Source organism: Sus scrofa, chromosome 2, assembly GCF_054392235.1.
Source record: "Sus scrofa isolate SSC_HxYL_T2T_F1_AM1 chromosome 2, Sscrofa_HxYL_maternal_Yorkshire_Landrace_v2.0, whole genome shotgun sequence".
NCBI lineage: Eukaryota > Metazoa > Chordata > Mammalia > Artiodactyla > Suidae > Sus > Sus scrofa.
Genome location: NC_139384.1, coordinates 132,008,076 through 132,030,949, shown reverse-complemented (window position 1 = coordinate 132,030,949; position 22,874 = coordinate 132,008,076). Strand labels below are relative to the sequence as shown.

The window sequence follows — 22,874 nt, the reverse complement described above, 5'->3', positions numbered from 1 at the left end:
GACAGGTTAAAATATACAGAAAAAAAAACCTCTACAAATGAAAGCAATTGATACAAAAGTTATATGTTTGGAAATGTTTGCATCAAATATGATTTTCTAACTGTTTATATGTGTTAAAAGAAAGAGCAAGACTTAATGAGGTCTTGCTCTTTCTTTTAAATAAGGCAACATTTATTAACAAGTAATTTATATAAACAAAAGGATAAAGACATGGGAAATACACACTTTGGTCAGTCAGTAAAAAATTAGAAAGTAAACATTTCTTAGGACAGCACTGTATTCTTCATCTATGGATAAAACAATTTTTGCTTAAGTAAAAACATTTAAAGCTTGTGATATTGTGCTGAAACTAATACCACTGTGTTAGTAAATGTTTGCTGTGTAGTAAACAATATGTAGCTCAAGACAACATGTTAATCCAATTTGATTCAGCAATTCTACCTTTGAGACTATATATGCTAAGACCATAATTCCACATAAGCGGTCTACTTTACATTGCAGTAACTTTTAACTTTAAGAAACTGGAGAAAATCAATATAGCCACATACAGAGAGTAGTTTAAAACAAGCATGCTATATGTAAATTGGATATTTTAAAATATAAAGTGGACCAATCTATGCATAATAGGAATTCCAGAAGGAGAAGAGAAAGAAAAGGGGACTAGAAATACACTTGGATTTTCACTTGGAATAAACCTTATTCATCAATCTGAATAGAAATCTCATGAGGATCTGATAAATAAGAGATGGAGGGCTAGCCAGGAATGAGTTGGAATGGGGGGTTGGAATTGACAAATAAATGCTCATAGCAGAGTTAGGTAGAAGTCTGAAAAGGAGATAGGTTTAGGTCAAGGGTATGAACACTGAATTATGAAATATTCTGAGAAAGCAAGAAAAATATTTTAATACATGTCTCAATACACCACACTGGGCTGTGTATAGAGGTCTTTAGCGATGATGCACTAAGCTAAATAGTTTTGGGCGGTTTCAGTGGAAAGAACAGAAACTTTCTTTCTCATCTTCCTTCTCCTTACAGATTTATCTGACCTAAACTTATCACCTTAGAGTTTTGTTATCTATTAATTTGGAAGCAAATTCACAATATAGTAGTAGTAGTTGCATTATTCTTCCTAAATGAGTGAAAATTTTAATGCTTCTGGAAGCCAAAGCTTGCGCTGAAGAATGGGATAACTATTCTTGTGCCTTACTGGTGAAAATGTTAATTGGGTATAGCCCCCCCCCACAAAGAAAAACAGCATCTCAAATACTGAAAAATAGAACTATCATGTCATCCTACAAGCACATTTCCAAGTTTACAGCCAATGGAAATGAAAACAGGTTCTCAAAGAGGTTTCTGTACACCCATGTTCACTGCAGCATTAGTCACAACAGCCAAGATGTGAAATCTTCCTAAGTATATGTCAATGGGTAAATGGACAAAGAAGTTACAATGTTAACATATACAATGGGAGATTTATTATTCAACCACGAGAAAGAAAAAAAGTCATTCCATTGTGTCCACATGAAAGTAAACTAAGTCAGAAAGAGGAAGACAATCCCTGTATGATATCACTATATGTGTAATCTAAAAAAGCCAAAATCATGGAAATGGAGCCTAGAATGGATATTCTCAGAGAACTGGGAAATGAGGGAAATGAAAAGGTGTTGATCAAACGTTTGGATATAAGAAGAAAAACTGGGGGGCTCTAATATACAGCATGGTGATTATAGTTATTTCTATATTATATACTTGAAATTTGCTAAGAGAGTAGATCTAAAATGTTCTCATACACACAAAAAAAGGAAATGGTAATTATATGGCTTGATGGAACTGGGACCTAAGATGGTAATCATTTTACAATACATAAGTATACCAAATCAGCATATTATAACCTTACAGCAGAAATTGGCACAACATTGTAAATCAACTATACTTTAATAGAAAAATCATAAACCTTAAACTTATAGAACCTTACATTCCAATTACACCTCAATAAAGCTCAAAAAATAAAATGAAAGATAAGGATCCCTAATTAAAATTTAAAGACATTCTTGTGAGCAGGTTAAGGGTATATGTTAGTTCAGAAGTTTTTTCCAAATTATCCTCCAAATCATAACACAAAAGATAAACTGGTCTCAGAATTACTTTTTCAGAGCTGGAGCCATTTCCTTATAGTGATTTAGGCACAGAAGGAAGCCCAATGACTTCTTCAGACAGCAAGAGAAGTAGTTGAGTATTCCTATCCCCTAGGTGGATCTCCAAAATTATTAGCATGTCTCTGTATGTGCATCTCTGCTCTTTGAGGCAGTGGGTCCCAACGGAAGCTTATTTCGATAAAGACTGACTGAGTCCCAAGAAGAAATGAATATGTATACTTTCCTTCATTATCTTGCTTGCAAAGTGAATAATTCTAAACAAAGGGGGGAAAAGTCATAAAATTGGGCTGCCTTAAAGAAGGGTAAATACAATGATGAAGGAATATGCTCCTTATTCATGAATGGTGTACAGGATCTTATGAGTCTACTGAAGATTTCATAGCTTTGTCCTGTTTTGTAAGGATGCAGAGCAAAAGGAGAAAATAGCATGTCAACATCTCACTATTTTCCAGAATTGTTCAACAAGAACAAATAGGAAATTAAGTGCATATATTTATATCATAGTTTGCTATGAGGCATTTGTTTTATCACTTATTATGCTAAATGTAACCAAAAATACAATAATACTTCTATTACAGAAATATTAATTTCACATATCATTTTCTAGATAGCAAGTACAAATCAGATCTGCAGAAGTGGCACTACAATGACTCGCAAGTCCTGAGGGTATTTTGCCTTAGCCTGATTCTTCTAGAAATTAAAGTCTGAGACATAGGCTTATATGCTACCTCTATCATAGAAAATATAATCCCAGGGAGCAAAAGGACAGGGAAGTGAGGGAGGGTAAAAATGTAGGTAAATTATAAGAACAGGTTATCAAGTTGAGGGCTACTGACTGCTTCATCTCAGAAATCTGTTCTCTAAGAAACCACACAAATTTCATTTCAAGAATCTATCCAGAGGGAGTTAAGTAAGAAGAATACACTCCCCAGTCTCTACCGCCTATCTGTCAAAACTGTATCCTTAGAGAAGCTGAGAAATTCTCATGCTTTCAGATTATGCATGGGTACAAAGTTGAATCTTACACTGTTTTTGTGCCTTTTGGATCCAAAAGTTAGCCTTAGGACATGAGGCAAGAGTTGCAGGACAGAGGCATGAGTCAAGGCACTGTCAGGACATAGCTGTGACAAGTCTGTTGGAGTCCATGCAGAACAACTGGCCACAAAACGTGGCTGGGACTAGGTCCAGTGAATCTAAAAGGATGTGAAGTAGGACAAGAACAGTGGTTCTCAAATTGTTGCAGCCATCAGAAGCACCTGGATGTCTCATTGGAAAATATATCCCTGGGTGCCACGCCAAAGTTTCTGAATCTATAGGTCTAGGATGGAGCCAAATAATTCTCAATTCTAACAGCTTTCGTAGGAGACTCTGATACCAATGGGCTCAGACTATACATGAGAAACACTGCACAAATCTGCACTGTATTGCACACCTCACATACATGTCCCATCAGATACTGTCAGTATGTATCAACCAACTCCTACAGTTCCTTCTGTGGGTAATTTCTTTCCTCCAGGCCACAGACTATATTTTCCTGGTTATGCTGAATTTTCACTCTGATGGTCCACCTAGAGGCAATGAAGATGCTAAGGGAGGGCCTTGAACAGATGCCATTTTCTGGGCTATGTGCCTCAGGTGAGGTTTTTGTACAAATTGCAGAATCAGTGAGGTTCATCTCTGGCTGGGGAGAGAGCTGCCTGCAGCAAGTCCAAAAGGTTCAATGGAATCAACAAGCCCAAGGTATTACCCTCCTGAATCCTACACCAAACACTTCCTTTATGTGGTTATCTGTCTTTTTTGTCCAGCTACAAAGCATGTTTTATGGGAAGATGAGACGAGTAGGGTAAATTCACAGATTGTTTAAGAAGTTTCCTTTCAGTTTACTAAACTCCATTTTATTTATTTATTTATTTATTTATTTATTTATTTACTCATTCATTTATTTATTTATTGTCTTTTTAGGGCTGTACCCACAGCAAATGGACGTTCCCAGGCTAGAGGCTGAATCGGAGCTGCAGCTGTCAGCCTACACCACAGCCATAGCAATGCCATTTCCGAGCCATGTCTGTGACCTACACCACAGCCCATGGCAATGCTAGATTCTTTAACTCACTGAGCAAGGCCAGGGATCGAACCCACATACTCATGGATATTAGTTGGATTCTTAAACTGCTGAGCCACAACAGGAACTCCTAAACTCCATTTTAAATTCTTGCGTATTTTTAATTTAGATGTTTGCAATTAGTCGGCTGCAAGTATTTTGTCAAAGTGCTAACTGAACAACAAGCATACCTAGAGTTAAGAAACTATCATATAAAAATTGGACCTCACAACATCGATAAATTGTAAAAAGCAGACTATGGATGGAGATGAGAGTCTTTGCTTTTTATGAAGAGTATCTGTTAGGAATTCTTTGAGTTCTCTTGAAGCAATTAAGATAATTATCACAAAAATTACAACATATCATCTATTTAGGAACAAGTCTGCTAAATAAAAAATGAGGTTCAGAGGTACAGAGAAACATCCCATCACAATTATTTCACAAGCAATTGCTCTTGCTGACCTCACAGCTAGAGAATACAGGCCCTTCCAGTGGCCCCAAAGGAGCTTGTTTAATTGAATTAATTATTCAATAACTAGTAGAGAACCTGTGAAGTCAAAAGCAAGGGATGAAGATATTCTAAAGAAAGCAGAACATCTGGACAATTTCCATTCAGTCATTCAATATTTATTGAACACCTGCCTTACATTAAGAACTTCGCTAAGTACGGCAAAGTGCAAGAATGATAAAATTTACCCCATCCTACTGGAAGTTCATGGTTTACTACAGGAGATGACAAATAAATAATCCCAATGATTTGTGAAAAGGACTGTTTTAAATCTGGGACAAGTACAATGGAATTCCTTTTAGAAATAATTTTCCAATATTATGTCAGCCAGAATGTTCACTTCTGGCATAAGTAAATTATATATACATGATAAAATGAATGCTCAAATTGAATAATAAGATACACTTATGATAATGCATTGTGTGTATATACAGAATATAATTCATGAGAAACAATTTATAATCACTGTACCTGCTCTGTCCACCTTTCCTGAATCTGGTCTTTGTTCAGCCTGTCTCACGCACACCTGACATGATGTTTACACTACTGTTGAAATGTGGTAGATTGGGAGAGAGGAGGGGAGAAACTAATTTTTTAGTAGTCAAAAATGTGATTCTATGTTGCTAAATGTAACTCCAATCACTTGTTCTCATCAACTGTCTGAACATTCAGGGTAATTAGAGGTGTGAGGATTTTTGGAAAGGCCTGCGCTCAGATGATTTCATAGCCACTTTTTCCATGGGATACAAATTAAGCCAGAAATACTATGAGAGACGCTGTAAGAAAAGAGATATAGAGGATGCAACATATGAAAGGAAAAGGATTCCAGAGTGGAATTTTTTTTAGGGAATTATTTTCTTTATTTACTCAAAAATAAGTATAGGTTAAAGTTAACATTTAGCACTCTCTAAATGTTAAATAGTTTTTTTAAAAGGCAGAATTGATTATTAGTAAATAACAAATCTGAATAGTATTATTAGATATGAATTATAATTCATGGGGACAAAGACAGTGAGGATAAAACTTTTTTCTCTTCTTCTCATCCTTGCCCTCCTTTCTCTTCTCCCTCCTCCTTTTTCTCCTCCCCGTCCCTGCTTTTCCTTTCATCTCATTCTCTTTTGTTAAATATAAAGAGTTCTGGTCTAATCAGATTATAGCCAAGTGCTTTGAAAGCTCAGAATTGTGACACTGTGCTAAATGAGGTGATATTTGAATTTCATTCTCAAGGAGAAGGAGGGGTTTACAAGGAACAAAACCCTTCACGGCAGAAGTAACTGGATTTTTTTTTTTTTCTGTTTAGGGCTGTACCCATGGCATAAGGAATTTCCCAGGCTAGGGGTTGAATCAGAGCTGCAGCTGCCGGCCTATGCTACAGCCATGGCCATGTGGGATCTGAGCCATGTCTGTGACCTACACTACAGCTCATGGCAACACCAGATTCTGAACCCACTGAGTGGGGCCAAGGATTGAACCGGAATCCTTCTGAATCCTAGTCAGGTTCATTAACCACTGGGAAATCCAGTAACTAGATTTGAACTGAGGACTGACGTGGCCTGTCACCAAGGGCAATTGGCACGCTGCCTGGCACAGGGTCTGCCTTTGTGCCACAGGAGGTTTGCTCTTTTCTTACACTGCTTTCTGTGCAGCCTGTTACAGATAGTTTGATTAATAAGTATTCTTTTTGAAAAATTAAAGAGGTAATAAAGTAGGCAAAACCAGTGTCACCGAATTAGATGGTTGCATCCTCAACCTCTACCTGAAGGCCCTGGGGGGTGTTGAGACATGGAGGGAAAGCAGGCCCTGAGCATGGAATTAAAAGTCATGAAAGATGCTGCCTCCTCATTACAAATTCCTTATTTCGACATTTTCCCCATGATTAACCATGAACTCCTACAAAGGAGAACCTCTTTGTCTCTCCTCACGCGATTGCCCAAGCCAATTCTAAACTTGGCAGTAAGGTGGTCCCCAGTTGATATTCCAGCTATGTTAAATGTACACACAAACTACTTCAATGGGTATATCTGGGACTCTTTTTAATTTACAACATGATTTCCACAGCGAAATACATTTCTGATTTTTAAAAAAGCAATCTAGAAATAGTTGGGTTTGGAAAAGATCATTTGTATGTTGGACACTTGCACGTGTAAGAAGCCAAATGACGTGGAATTCAACCTTGGCAGTGTCAATGTTCTGAGTTGGATGTTTTGTATCCTGTGAGTCTGAGCATGGACAGTGGGAGGCAGGCACTAGTGGAATCTTTTATTTCTTTGAATTTCACCGTAGATAATGCCAAAAGGTGCACGGCTATTTAAATGTCAGCTTTACCTTTTGTTGATTAGTTCATTGCATAATCTTTTTATAAAGGTCTAGCAAAAAGTAATGAAATGATATTTGACTTCATACTGAGAGCACACTGTGTAGAGCAAATAATTATTAAAGAAAGAAAAATGTTTATAGCTATATAAGGCCAGTGATAAAATAAAAAACTATACTAAAAGGACATTGCATTTACTGTTTTTAATATTTTGAATTAGAAGTTTCAAGTAACTTAAATCCTGAGTTAACATTTGGGATTGTAATGGTTTTCCTTTTACTGTTTAAAATGTACTTGAGGTTTTCATGAAGATTTATCCATTTTTCCCCCCAAGTTCTGTGATCAAAACATAACCTCTCAGCTGGCTTTCCTCTACCATTTTCTCTGACTATTTTACCTCCAATTTCCTCAAAAGCACCCACTGACATCTCATTTATTAATGTTAAATGTATTATATTTTCTTAAGTTTGTCCTTAAACCTCCTCATGTTGGAGATTACATCCTATTATCCTTTCTAAATGACCTTCCTTGCTTCACTCTTCTAAACATACCAAGATAAATAAAATGCTAATTTTAAGAAGTATTTTGATGGGAGCATCAGTATTTTTTTCTTTCCTTATTTACCTTTCACCCTGAGATGGAAAGAATTTTTGAAAACTAATAGTATTGACAAGAGATATCATTAAGGCAGAGGAAATAAATGTTTCTACTGCTTTACTTAGCTTTTGTGTTCTGAAGGTGACTGAGGTGGACACAATACAAATTTAAATTTGAAAACCCTTATTATGATCTGTCAAAAAACAGTACACTGAGTTTCTACTATGAGGATAATTTGGATTTGGGTTTATTTGAATTTCAAGAAATCAAGCTTCAAAGATGCAACTCTAGCATTTGGAAGGCTATTCAAAGGCACAGAAAACCTCTGCCAGCAGAGTGAGGAAAGCAAAGGAAACAGGAGAGGAATGTGATTTCTCAAGTGTATATGAGTGAAAATATTGTTTCTTATTTCAAAGAGTTCTTACCTCCAAGAATGACCAGTGCCATATCAAAACATCATACTTAAAATTATATTAGTTTTATCATGATAGAAATATACTAGAAAAGTGCCCCATCCCAACAGCTGGTACAGATCCTTGAACATATGGAAAGATGAGGCAGACTTAGGCAATAGTTCTAAGACTAAGCTGTAGTATTGAGTCCAGCCAAGAAAAAAATAAGTCCCCAACAGATCATACAGAAGGGCTGACTGTCTCTCAAATCCCAGATGGAGGGGAATCAACCACTTGTCTGCTTTGCCAAAGCTTTAGGAGTCCAGAGAGTCCATCAGATGCTCTTGGATGCTACCACACATCCTCACAGGGCCTCCTGATTCTGTGAATAGATTCCGGCAGTATTTGATTTAGGTTTTGTTGACAACGCCTTGGCCCAAATATGCTCCATGCAATTTCTGTTTTCTTTCAGGGCTTTCCCAATGCCACAGCTAAAGGCAGAGTGGTGTGCACACTTGCATAGCTCAGAAATACCAAACATTACTTACTCACCCAGGGAAGCTCTCAAAACAAACAAACAAAAAACAAACAAACAAACAACAACAACAACAAAAAAAAAGAGGTGACACACGCTTTTTCTTAGAAATCGTTTGTGGATAATTTGATAACTATTTGGTTTACTTCCCAGAAGGTCTCCATGAGATCTAATTTCAATGGTCACATCCCAAGAGCAATTGGATACTGGGTATTCTCTCATGCACACAGTTTTTCCCTGTTGACTCTCACTGATGCCTCTTTTTGCTCCCTGGATTGATTTTCCATCAATTTCCAAGTAAGTCACCTATAAACAAACCCTTAGTTCAGACTCTGCTTTTGATAGAAAACCTAGCTAAGGTGGAGGGGAATCTAAATCTTATTCAAAATACTCACTCATCACAATTTTGGAGTAGAACTCTCAGTTTTCTAAATCTGCAGAACCAACATGACTCCTACAGAAGTATATGCCCAGGCACCACAGAGTGGAGTTGATTGTATTCAATGCTATCAAGGCTTTAACCACAGAAGCCATCAGTGAAAGTTTATCTGTACTCTTTTAATATTCTTTAAATTCTTTAAACTACCTCAATGCATCTCAGTCTACAAACATTTCTCTCTTTTTCCCTTATCAAAGTGTCCTATCTTACCTTGTACTCTCCTAGTCTCCTATCTAAACTGCTTCAGGTTCAGCCAGCCATTCTCCTTCTGGGTCTTCCTTATTATATTACTGTCTTATTTGGGAGTGACTTTCCTGTCTAATCATCTCATGAGTCTAAGGAAAAAAGCTAAGGTTCAAAACTGGCCAAAGAGCTGACCCTGCAGATGATTTAGAGCCTAGAAAAAAATCACTGTCTATTGCCTTTATCTCACATAGACAAATGGCACTAAAATCATTTTTATAAAATAATTTAGCATTAAATCAATACATATAATATTTCCTCCATGATGAGTGTTCTTATTATTTTGTTTTACTCTTTTACCCCAGTTGTGGTAACTCTTATGTTCTACGATGTTAATCAGGATCAGACACTGTGCTTCATTGTACTTCATCTTCCAAGGAAATATATGTGTGTGTTTATATATATATATATATATATATATAGAGAGAGAGAGAGAGAGAGAGAGAGAGTCATGAATATTTTCAATAATCCAATTAGTCAAGTTTTATATTTAACAAGACCTTTATAATGATATTAAAATGAAAATAACAAGTAGCACATTCTGGACAACATATTCTGACTTGTACAAAGATAATATGCATGTTCTGTGGCACCTTATCACAAGAGAAGTAGAATAAGTTAGTGCCAAATTATATGATTTCTTTTGTGTTTCATTATTTGTTTATTAATACCTTCTGCATCTCAGCTACAGGGGGCTGAATTTAGAAAACCCCTCAGGTTACTACACATAATCAACCTTGTTTAATGAAATTGTCCTCTCTTGCTCTATTCATTCATTCTCTAATCCATTAATTTAATTACAATATCTCACTTCTTCCTTCATCCCCAGGCAAACAATTTTAATATATTCAATGTGTTTCTGTTTATTCGAATGTGCTTTTATAAAATGTAAATTGTATAATGAGTAAATATTTTAATTTTCTTACATGGCATTATGTTATGTATCTCATTACAGTTTTACAGTTTCCAGTTTTTCACTGAAGAATTATGCTTAAAGCCAAATTCATAGTTTTGCCTCTGCTTAGAATACAGAAAACTACAAGAGACTATTATTCCCACCTAACAATAATAAAAGCTAAAAATATACAAAACAAGAGGGTTTTTTTTTTCTTCAGTTTATCAGTGAGCTGAAGTCTCAAGGCAATGGGGTAAAGTAAATTTCAAAAGGTGACAAACTCCTACAAACAGCTTTGGCCTGACAAATCACAAGAGAGAGGAGTAGCATCCATTAAAATGTGTAAGAAAAAAAAGTCACCGAATTGTTAACAAAAAAGTAAAAGCAGAGTATGAAGTAGTATGGCAGGTTAAAATCCCCAAGAATTGCAGAAACAAAAAGAGACCTTAGCCACCTGCCAAATTTTTTTCTTAAGCCCTCACTAGGCATCCTTGAGAAAGGGTGGAGATAAGAAAGATACCTAAGGAAGCCTTCCCGAACAATGAAAACATGCAAGGGGTGACTTATTTGCTGCTGCTGTGGAATAGGCATGGAACCCACAACTGACTGGACTCCCGTCTTATCAATCAAAAGCTCTTTTCCTCTATGTATGTGGCAGGGAATGTTCCAGAAATAGGTGAGCTGCCACTAGAGAAGGAAGAAAACAGAAGCTCTTTGTCTGTTAGGGGACAATGAGAAAACAGCCCTTCTTACTGTCCCAGGCAAAGAAAGACTGCTTCTGGGGGAAAGATAGAATCTCTTGTTTTAAGCATCCTGTACAAATACAAAGCAGGGTCCTATTGCCACTGGAGAGAAGCAACAACTTGCTGTATTCAACATCCCTTGAACAAGATTCCCTATATATAAAAGGTAATTTGGCTGCTAAGTGGGGAGGGACACAAATGGTGAAAATGAGCCCCCTCTGTACTTCCCAGGGTTCAGGTTTATAGGAAGTAATGACTATACTGTCTCAATGCCCCACAAAATCTGCCAGAAGCAGGGCACACTGATTTATAAGATTGTCTATTATTTACCTTAATCTCTACTTTTCTTATGCACATAAGGTCCAAAATCTAATGAAAAAATAATTACGAGATACATAAAAATAAATAAAAAAGTGTAATTATTAAGCTATCAGTGGAGATAAAATGGAAAAACGAAAACATTTAATTCCAAGAAGTCATGAAAAGAGAATAGGAGAACAAGGAACAGACGGGAGAAATTGAAAATAAAAAGTAGGAAGAATACATAAGTATATCAATATTTGCTATCCTATCAACATGACATATATTTATCAATCCTAACCTATCGATAATTGCTTGAAACATAAATTATCAAAACACTCCTAGTAATAGAAAGATATTGCCAATTTATATAACAAAGACATAGCAGATTTTATGCTATTTAAAAGTAAAATGCTGGAAAAAATAAAAATCATTATATAAAAAAAGTAAAATGATGGAAAATGAAACATCACAAAAAGGATAATGAAAAGAATATTGTATTGGCTATATGAATATCAGAGAAAACATATACTTCAAAACAAGGGATTTACCAGAGTAAAATCAACTAATTCAAATTTAAAGAACACTTAACTCAATAGTAGCAGAGTGCACATTATTTTCAAGTGGACATAAAACATTCAACAAGAGAGACCCATAATCTCACAGATCAAATCTCAGCAAATTTAAAATGATTGAAATCATACAAAATAGACTATCAGACTATAAAAAAATTGAACTATGTATACATATACAAATAACAACATATATGGAAAATCCTCAAGTAATCACAAAATAGTGAATTTCTATGTGTTCTATGTTTAAAAAACTGTGAAGCAAATCAGACAATGTTTTGCATTGAATGGAAATGAAAACATAACATCAAAGTTTGTGGAACACAGTTAAAGCATTGTTTAAAATTAAGTTCGTAGCAGTAAATTCTTATAATTATAAAAGAAGAAGGGTGTCATAATCATATTGGTTTCTAATGTAGTAAACTGGAAAAAGAAGAGCAAATGAATCTGAAAGCAAGCAGAGAAAGGAAATTTTAAAAAAAGGTCAGAAAAAATGAATAAAATAGAAAAGATAAAATCGAAGAAAAATGTAAATAAAACCAAGATGTTTTTTAAAGATTAATGAAATTTATGACACTCTAGACAGAATGATAGAGAAAAAATATAGCTTACCAAAATCAGGATGGAAAGAGTACATAGCATTGCATCTTCTACAGGCATTAAGAGAATAATAAGGAAATAATATAAACAATTTTATACATTTGGTAACAAGATTCCGGACAATTCCCTGAAACATAAAAATTACCAAAATTCGCTCAAGAAAAAAGGTTTTAAAACCTGGAGTGTCTAATAGTAAAAAAAAAAAATAAGAATATATTTCTGAAAAATAAAATTCCAAGTTCAGATGCTTTTAAAGTAAATTCTATCAAACATTTGAGGAATAAATAGTACCAATTACATACAAACTCTTTTATAAAGTAGAAGATTAAGTAGTGCTTCCCCCCACATTTGAGAAGGCCACATTACCCTAATAGTAAAAAGTAAAGATGTTACAAGGAGAGAAAACTATAGACCAATATCCCTCATGAACTTAGGCTCAAAAGCTTTAACAATATATTGTCAAATCCAGCCCAACAATATGTAAAACAATAGTACATAGTGGCTTCATCCAGGGATGCAAGCACATGTCAACATTCAAAGTCAATTAATAAGATTAACCAAACAACTGCAGACTACATAAACTGCAAAATCACACAATGATTTATATAGATGCAGAAAACAGCATTTGAGAAAATTAAAATTTTATTCATAATAAAAGTTCTCAGAAAAGAGGGAGTTAAATCAAACTAATAAAAATCCCCTGTAAAAAACTAACTAAATATTTTACTTATTGGTGAAAAATGGGAATCTTTATATCTATGATTAAAAGAGAAAGAGAGGGAAAAACAGAAGGATATTCAATCTTACTGTTTCTCATTGAACTTATACTGGAGTTTCTAGAAAATTCAAATTTTTGGGGGGGTGGATAAAATGGATGAAGGTGGTCAAAAGGTACAAATTTTCATTTTAACAATAAATGCCCTGGGAAAGCAATGTACAGCACAGTAGCTATAGTTAATAATACTATATTGTATATTCGAAAGTAGCTGAGGGTTGATCTTAAGAATTATCATCACAAGAAAAAATTAGTATAGCTACATGAGAGGATAGGTCTTAAGTAGACATGTTATGGGCAATCATTCTATAACATCTACATATATTACGTCTTTTGTTGTACACCTGAAACTAATGTGATGTTATATGTCAATTATATCTCAATTAGGAAAAAAAAAAACTCTAGAAACTTAAAAGTAAAAAAAAAAAAAAAAAAACCCAATGAAAAAAACAACACAAGAAATGAAGAGATATTTTACCAAAAAGAATATATAGATGGCAAATAAGCACATGAAAAGATTTCCAGCCATTGATAAAAGCAAACAAGTAATGGTGTGAATTGCCACTACACACTTAATAGGATGGACACAGTTAAAAAGGCAAAAAATATCACAAAAAGTATAAGTGTGTATGTGAAGCAACTAAATCGCATGTACACAGCCATTTAAATGCTATAACCACTTAAGAAAAGTTTAGTAGTTTCTTAAAAAGTTAATTACTCACCTAACCTATGATCTTGCTGTTCCACTTGTAGTTATTTACCTAAAAAAAGAAACATATGTCCATTCAAAAACTTTCCCATGAATGCTTACAGCAGTTTTATTTGTAACACCTCCAAATAAGAAGCAATCCAAATATTTATTACCAGGTGAATGAATGAACAAACTGTTATATTCAAAAAATTGAATACTAATTTCACATTACTAATTTACGGTTAAAAAGGAAGGGGATTTCTCTGATATATACAATAAGCATGTTTAATCTCAAAATAATTCAGATGAAAGCGAAAAAAGAGATGACATAATTTCATGTATATGAAACTACAGAAAATGTAAACTAGAGTAATAGCTGTCAAAATAGCCATTATTACATATTAAACATAACATATATTTATAAATAACCATTTGTAAAGCAATAATTAACACACAATAAATAACACGGATTTAAATGAATATATATTTTATTTAAATTTTAATTATGTTAAGATTTCCTGGATTTCCAAAGTAATTTAGAGCAAATTATTATTAAAAAGAAGGAAAGAAAAAAGGAAATTCAACTAGAAAAGTAAAGTAGAGGTAGGGCAAATGGATTGGAAAGAAGAAATACAACAATTTTTATCTGATAATATATATCACATAGAAAAACCCCCATTTAGGAAAAATCTACCTGAACTAGTAAATGAATTTATCAAGGAGACAGGATACACAATATAAAAATCAACTGTATTTCTACATATTGGCAAACGAATACTAAATTAAAGTGAAATAATTAACTTTGAAACTAAATTTAAATATCTTGTTTCCTAGTATTATAAATACATACATATTTATAATTTTTATTCCATCTAAAAGCATAAAATAATTAGGTGTCAATTTACTAAATATTTGTAAGGTCTGTACACTGAAAACTACAAAACATTGTTGAGAGAAAACAAGTAAATAAGGAAAGTGACGTGTTCAGCCTAAGAAATCTCAGTATAATTTAGTTCTCTTTATACTTACAGATTTACAAATTCAGTAAAAATTTCAAGCATAATTCTAGAAGTAGTTTGTATTAACGAAGAAGATGAGTCTAAAATTTGTATTGCAAAGTAAAGAATATAAACTAGCAAAAACAACTTTGAAAAATAACAAAGTTGGAGGACTCATATTACTTGATGCCAGTATTTACTATAAAGCTAGAGTAATCAACAAATTTAAAAGTTTTACATAACAGTTTGAGGGAATTCCCCTTGTGGCGCAGCAGAAACGAATTCGACTAGGAACCATGAGGATTTGACCCCTGGCTTCGCTCAGCTGGGTAATGATCCAGCCCTGTGAGCTGTGGTGTAGGTCACATATGTGGCTCAGATTCTGCATTGCTGTGGCTGTGGTGTAGGCCGGCAGCCATAGTTCTGATTCAACCCCTAGACTGGGAACCTCCATATGCCATGGGTTTGGCCCCAAGAATCAAAAAACATAAAGTTTTACATATAGGGTTTGAAATAAGACTGTCAATAGAACATAATAAAAATACACTCACACCTATGAGCATATATAATATCAAGTTAATTCATTTAAGAAAAGATATTTCCAGCATGCTACTAGAAAAATTAGGCTTTATACACAAAAAAGTTACATTAATCCTCATATATAATACAGAAAAATTACTTCAAAAATGATCATAGACATAAACCTGTCTTCAATGTATAAAATATTTAGAGGAAAACAGAAATATGTCTTAGGTTTATCAAAAGCTCAGCCATAAAGAAAAAAATTAGAAAAGTGAACTACACTGAAATGAAAAAGTCATAATCTCAAGTATACTATTAGAAAATGAAAACACAAGCCTAAGATTAGGGGGAATGTTTGTGAAACATTAAACAATAAAGAGGACTTACAGACACAATATAAAAAAAACACAACTAAACATAAGAATACAATTTAGAGTTTCTGTCGTGACTCAGCAGAAATGAATCCAGCTGGAGTTCCCACCATGGCTCAGGGGAAATGAATCTGACTAGCATCCATGAGGATGAAAGTTTGATCCCTGGCCTTGCTCAGTGGGTTAAGGGATCTGGCATTGCCGCGAGCTGTGGTATAGTCTGCAGACACAGCTTAGATCTGGCATTGCTGTGGCTGTGGCATAGGCCAGTGCCTTACAGCTCCAAGTTGAGCCCTAGCCTAGGAACCTTCCTCTGCTGTGGGTGCTGCTCTAAAAAGACAAAAAAAAAAAAAAAAAAAAAAAGAAAGAAAGAAAGAATATAAACAATTCAATACAAAAAGGGCAAAAAACCACCTATGATACTTCAATACAGACAATAAAAATGGCTTATAAAGCACATGAAATTGATGCTCAAAGGCATTAGCTTAAGCTGAATCTGTAATAACACATCAATAAACATGTAATAGGATGGCTAAAACTAAAAAGGTTTACAATATCAAATGATGATATATATAGCTCTGAACATCTATGTATATGGATGATTTATAGATATGCAGAACTGGAACTCTCACACATTGCTATTAGGAATGCCTAATGGTGTGATCAATTGGAAAGCAGTTTAGCCATTTCTTATAAAGTTAAATACACATTTTCTGTATAACCCACCTATATAATTTCTAGATATTTACTAGAGAAAAATAAAAAAGTATGTTCACACAGATATCTGTATGCAAATGTTCATATCAGTTTATTCAAAATAGCCCAGTTATGTAAATACCTCAAATATCTATCATTTGGCAAAAAGATAAGCACATTTTAGTTACAGTCCAATACTAGACTATTACTCAGCAATACAAAGAAGCATTATATTCACACCAAAAGAATCTCAAAAAAGTAATGCTAAGGGAAATCATTCAAGCAAAAAATGACTACAAAGACTTTCAGTCAATTTTTATGATATTCTAGAATGGATAAAATGACAGGATAGAAAATAAATCAGTGCTTGCCTAGGAATGAATGTGGTAAACTGAGTTAACTGCAAAGGGGTACAAGGGAAACTTGGAGTTGATGGATATTTGTGTATCTAGTTTATGCTTGTTATTTACTTGACTGAAAGGTTTATCAGAATTCATTCAATTATATCCTGAAGAGGTAAATGTAATGTATGTGAATTACTCCTCAATAAACTTAACTTAAAAATAAAGATTGATCCATGTTGCTGTTTAAACATTTAGTTCATTGTTTTGAATCACTTATAGATTCACCCTGCTGTACATTTACTTACATGTACTTTACCAATGATGTTACCTAAATTGCCTACAACTTCAGACTATTATAAACTCTGTTGCAACTAACATCTTCACACATGTATATGAAAATTTCTATGGTTTATATGTGGAATAAATGCTTGGGAATAGGGAATTTCTGAGTCAAAACAGACATGAAATTATTATGCCTTAATAAGATCAATTCACCCACTTAAAGGACTACACTAACATGTTTTTTGTTCCGCTACCTATGTGGGGGATTAAAAAGACTCATGGAAATCACTGCAATACATCACATTAACAAAATGAAGGAAAAAACATATGATCATTTCAATAGATGCAGGAAAAATTTCTGCAACAATTTATGATAAAAACTCTCCATAAAGAGAGCAAAGAGGGAACCTAACTTCGCATAATAAAGGCCATGCGTGACAAACCCACAGCTATCATATTCAATAGTGAAAAGTAGAAAGCATTTCCTCTGAGGTCAGCAATCAGACAGGATGCTGACTCTCACCACTTTTATTCAACATAGTGTTGGCACAGCAATCAGAGAAGAAAAAAGAAAAGGAATCCAAATTGGAAAGGAAGAAGTAAAACTCTCACTGTTTGCAGTGACACGATACTATACATAGAAAAGTCTAAATACACTACCAGAAAAAATACTAGACCTCATCAGTGAATTTGGTAAAGTTGCAGGATACAAAAATAATATACAGCAATCTGTTTCATTTATATATACTAGTAACAAAACAACAGAGAAGAACTAAGGAAACAATCCCATTTACCATTGCAACAAAAAGAATGAAATACCTGGTCATGAGTCTACCTAAGGAGGCAAAAGACCTGTACCCTAAAACCTATAAAACACTGATGAAAGGAATTGAAGATGACACAAATAGTTGACACCTCAGTAGAAACCTGTGCTGTATTTTGGATTGGAAGTATTGATATTGTTAAAATGACCATACTATTGAAGAAAATATACAGATTCATTGCAATCCCTATCAAATTACCAATGTCATTTCTCGCAGAACTGGGACAAAAAAAAAATTACATCTCTATGGAAACAAAGAAGATCTGAATATTCAAAAAAATTTTGAGAAAGAACAGAGTTAGAGGAATCAGGCTTCCTGACTTCAGTCTATACTACAAAGATATAGTAATAAAACTGTATGGAATTGAACAAAAACAGACACATAGATCAATGGGACAGGACGGAAAGCCCAGAAATAAACCCCTTTGCTTACAGTCAATTAATCTAAGACAAAGAAGAGTAGAATATACAATGGAGAAAATAAATTTTCCTCAATAAGTAGTTCCAGGAAAACTGAAGAGCTACATCTAAAAGAACAAATTTAAAACATTCTCTAATAGCATATATAAAAATAAACTCACAATGGATTAAAGACCTAAATGCAAGACTAGATGCTATAAGAATTTTAGAGGTAGACACAGGCAGAACACTCTTTGACATAAATCACAGAAATAATTTTTTGATCTGTCTCCTAGAGTGAAAGAAAAGCAAAAATAAAGATAATTAAACTCAAAAGCTTTTGCACAGCAAAGGAAATCAGACACTAAACAAAAAGACACTTTACAGCATGGAAACCATATGGTGGTACCTCAGAAAACTAAATATAGAACTACCACATGATCCAACAATCCCACTCCTGGGCATATATCCAGACAAAACATTCATTCAAAATTTACACGTACCCCTATGTTCATCACAGCACTATTCACAATAGCCAAGACATGGAAAAAATCTAAATGTCCATCAGCAGATGAACAGATTAAGATGTGGTACAAGAGTATCCGTTGTGGCTCAGCAGTAATGAACCTGAGTAGTATCCATGAGGATGCAGGTTTTATCCCTGGCCTTACTAAGTGGGTTAAGGATCTGGCATTGCCATGAACTGGAGTGCAGGTCACAGACATGGCTCAGGTCCCATGTTGCTGTGGCTGTGGTGTAGACCAGCAACTGCAGCTGTGATTGGATGCTTTGCCTGGGAAGCTCATATGCTGCAGGTGCAGCACTAAAAATAAAAAAAAAAAAAAGATGTGATACATATATACAATGGAATACCCTTCAGCTATAAAAAAAGAACAAAATAATGCCATTTGCAGCAACATGGATCCAACTAGAGGTTCTCATACTAAGTGAAGTAAGTCAGAAAGAGAAAGACAAATACTATCTGATATAATTTATATGTGGAATCTAAAATATGGCACAAATGATCCTATCTATAAAACAGAAATATATTATTGCTATCGAGAGCAGGCGTTGGTTGCCAATGGGGAGGGAGTGGGATGGATGGGGAGTTTGGGGTTAGCAGATACAAACTGCTGCATTTGGAATGAATAAGCGATGAGGTCCTACTATACAGCATAAGGAACTATGTCCAAACTCTTAGGTTGGAGCATGCTAGAAGATAGCATGAAAAAAATAAATAATTAAAAATGTAAAAAAAATCAGAATGGGAGAAAATATTTGCAAGCAGGGCAACTGACCAGGGAGTGATTTCTAAAATATATAAATAGCTCATACAGCTCAATATCAAACAAATAACCCATCAAAAAATGGGCAGGCAATCTAAATAAACATTCCTCAAAGGAAGACATTCAGAGAGTCCACAGGAACATGAAAAGATGCTCTACATCACTAATTATTAGAGAAGAGCAAATCAAAATTTCAATGAAATATCATCTCACATAGGCCAGAATGACCACCATCAAAAAGTCCACACAAAATAAATGCTGGAGAAGGTATGGGCAAAAGAGTACCTTCCTACACTGTCAGTGGGAATGTATACTGGTATAGCCACTATGGAGAACAGCATGGGGTTTCTTTAATAAAAGTAAAAAAGAGTTACCCTATGATCCAGCAATCCCACTCCTGGGTATATACCAAGAGAAGGGGAAAACTCTAATTCAAAAAAATACATGCACCTCCCCATGTTCACAGCATTACTGTTTCTAACACCCAAGCTATAGAAGATCAAAGCAACCTCAATATGTATATATACATACACACACACACACACACACACACATATATAAAATGGAAGACAAAAATAATGAAAAATGTCATTTGCGGTAATGTGGATGGATCTAGAGTTTATCATACTAAGTGAAGTTAGTCAGTGAAAGACAAATATCATATGATATCACTTATATATGGAATCTTAAAAAGGATACAAATGAAGTTATTTGCACAACAGAAATAGACTCACAGAAATAGAAAACAGTCTTATGGCTATCAAAGGGGAAAACTGCATATGGATAAATTAGGGATTTGGAAAATACATACTACTGTGTATAAAATAAAGAGCAGGAACCTATTGCATAGCACAGGTAACTATATTTAATATCTTGTAATAACCTATAATGGAAAATAAACTGAAAGGGAATACACACACACACACACACACACACACATATATAACTGAAACACTTTACACCTGAATATATACCTGAAACATTGTAAATCAATTATATTTCAATTTAAAAAATCGACTCATGGAAAACCATCAGCCTGTGTCCTATATGACATACTCTTAGCCTCACAGGCTACCCAAATGTCTTTACAAAGACGACTTTTTTCACTTCCAATTTTTCCATGTCATTTGGTCCATAATAACAGTTTTTAATTATCTTCCCATAGCTGCATTATGCTTTCTGAAATTGGCCTTCCCCAATAAAGTTGTGTCACACAGTAGTCTTTAAATTCTTCCTTAAATTATTTCATTTCTTCTCCCTTATCCCATTCAGTCTTGTGTGCTCTCTGAGAGATTATATCTTTTCAAATTACAGTTTTGTTTCAACATCTTTCTTGAGTACTTTGACCCATGAAACTTATTTTTAGAGAAAAATAAATGAAATCAAGTTTAGCTGCTCAAATTTTCAATAGTCAGTTATCTTGGAAAAACTCACATGCTCAATATCCACCCTAAACCTCTTCTTTGTTACATTTGGAAAGATTAATTGAATGGTTAACACCTGCAGTGAACATATGCTTGAATATGCAGTTGGGAGTTTTAGGCTCAAATTGCTGTTATATGAACAAAATTAAAGATACTGAATTTTTTAAAATTTACCATTATATAAGCAACTGGAATATACACAATATGTAGTTACAATATGTAGCAATACTGTAGCTATTGCCAATATTTATGCCATTAATTTTGTGCCTTTCTAAAGTATTTATCAAATGAATTGTGAATTTTTCTCCCAGCAGCTTGATCTGAATTCTGAGTTCAAGGTACTGTATTCCATATCACAAGTACAGAATTAAATTCTTCTTACTTTCTGTAATTAAGCACAAGAATAATTCTAGTATTTATTTCTGCTATGTAATCTTAGGCATATTTATAAATTTTTATAGAGAAGTTGCTATATAACACCAATTTTTAAGATTAAGGAAAAGACAGTTCCAGTATTCTACATTCCAACTTAATGAAGCGAATACAGAGCAACACAACTTAATTGATTTTATGAATTTTATTTTACATGGATTTGTGTGAATAAGACACTCACTTATAATTATTCTATTTATAATAATAAATATTAGAGTAATGATCAAAATCTGAAGCACTAATCTACAAGAAGTTAATACAATAAGCTATTTTCAGGTACTTTAGAGAAATGTATTTACTTCCAAGTACCTAATAATGTCATATTATTGTAAGCACTCTCACTAATTTGTATTATAATTTATATTATCCTTTTTTAAGTACTTGATGCGCAGTTAAATTTTATTCTCTTTTTTGTTTTTAACTTCATTAGCATAGTTCTGAGTAAGTATCATAGAATAATTTAAGAAGAGTTCTCTCCCTCTGAGCGTGGGACAGCATAATAGCCCTATTTTCCCTGGAGTTGATTGTGTGTAGGATATATAAAGAAATTGATTATTTGGCTAGAAAGCATAAGTATTTCAGTTTATTTTGGCTTTGGTTAAAGCCCATTAGTTCTTTAACCTCCCTGTTTGGTCCCAATAATCCTAAATCTGCAAAAAGCAGAGGCAAAGCAATCCATGGAAGAGCCACTATGGGCAGGTTCCACAAAAAAGAGCCAAGCTAGTTGACAAGCTTTGACTGTGTAGATTTCTAATGGATTGTTCAAAATCTGCATCCTAGTCACAATTGTGACTTGCACAACACCCTCCTCCTTAAAATCTCTGGATTTTCCTCCACTCCAGCATAATTTTTTAAGAAGCACTAAGTTTTTGTCAATTTATTATACAGAAATACATGTATGAGATTAGAAAGTATAAGGGCAAACAGGAATGATTCATGTATGCGTACATAAAATAAGAAGTCATATAATTTGAGGAGTTTTATTTTCTGAGTAGAAACTACAAAACTGAATAGAGAAGAGGAAAAAACAAATGTAAAACCGTGGGACTCTGATTCAATATTTAATCCTTGTAAAGTCAAGATCTCTAACAACTAAGTTTAAATAGACCTTTAAATATTATTTTCACAAAAATAATTATAACAATATACAATCAAGAATTTTTCTAGGGTTTGGTTTGGGTTTTGTTCTTTGTATTTCAGAGGGTATAAACTTCCCTACTGCAACTTAATTCTTTAGTCTGTTCAATAGAAACAATTGTTTTAGATGGCTGTTGAATTGCAGTGGTCTTTCCCATCCCAATTGTAGCTGAGCACAGGAGTAGTCCGACAGTGTTGTGCTCAGGGTCACCCCACCTCCTCAGTCCTGGGTTTCTCTGCCACTACCTCCTGGAACAAACTAAAGTCTTGTTCAGTCATTCTCATGCATGTACAAAGGT

The 22,874-nt window shown here is 34.1% G+C and overlaps 1 long non-coding RNA gene across 2 annotated transcripts in view; it reads right to left on the bottom strand.

Moving 5' to 3' along the window:
* LOC110259775 (uncharacterized) overlaps nucleotides 1-22,874 on the bottom strand; it is a 1,242,567-nt gene that overhangs the window by 574,903 nt on the left and 644,790 nt on the right. For both annotated transcript variants that reach the window (XR_014838625.1, XR_014838626.1), the window contains one exon: nucleotides 13,893-13,931. This is a non-coding gene — a long non-coding RNA (uncharacterized LOC110259775). The remainder of the gene's footprint in view (nucleotides 1-13,892; nucleotides 13,932-22,874) is intronic.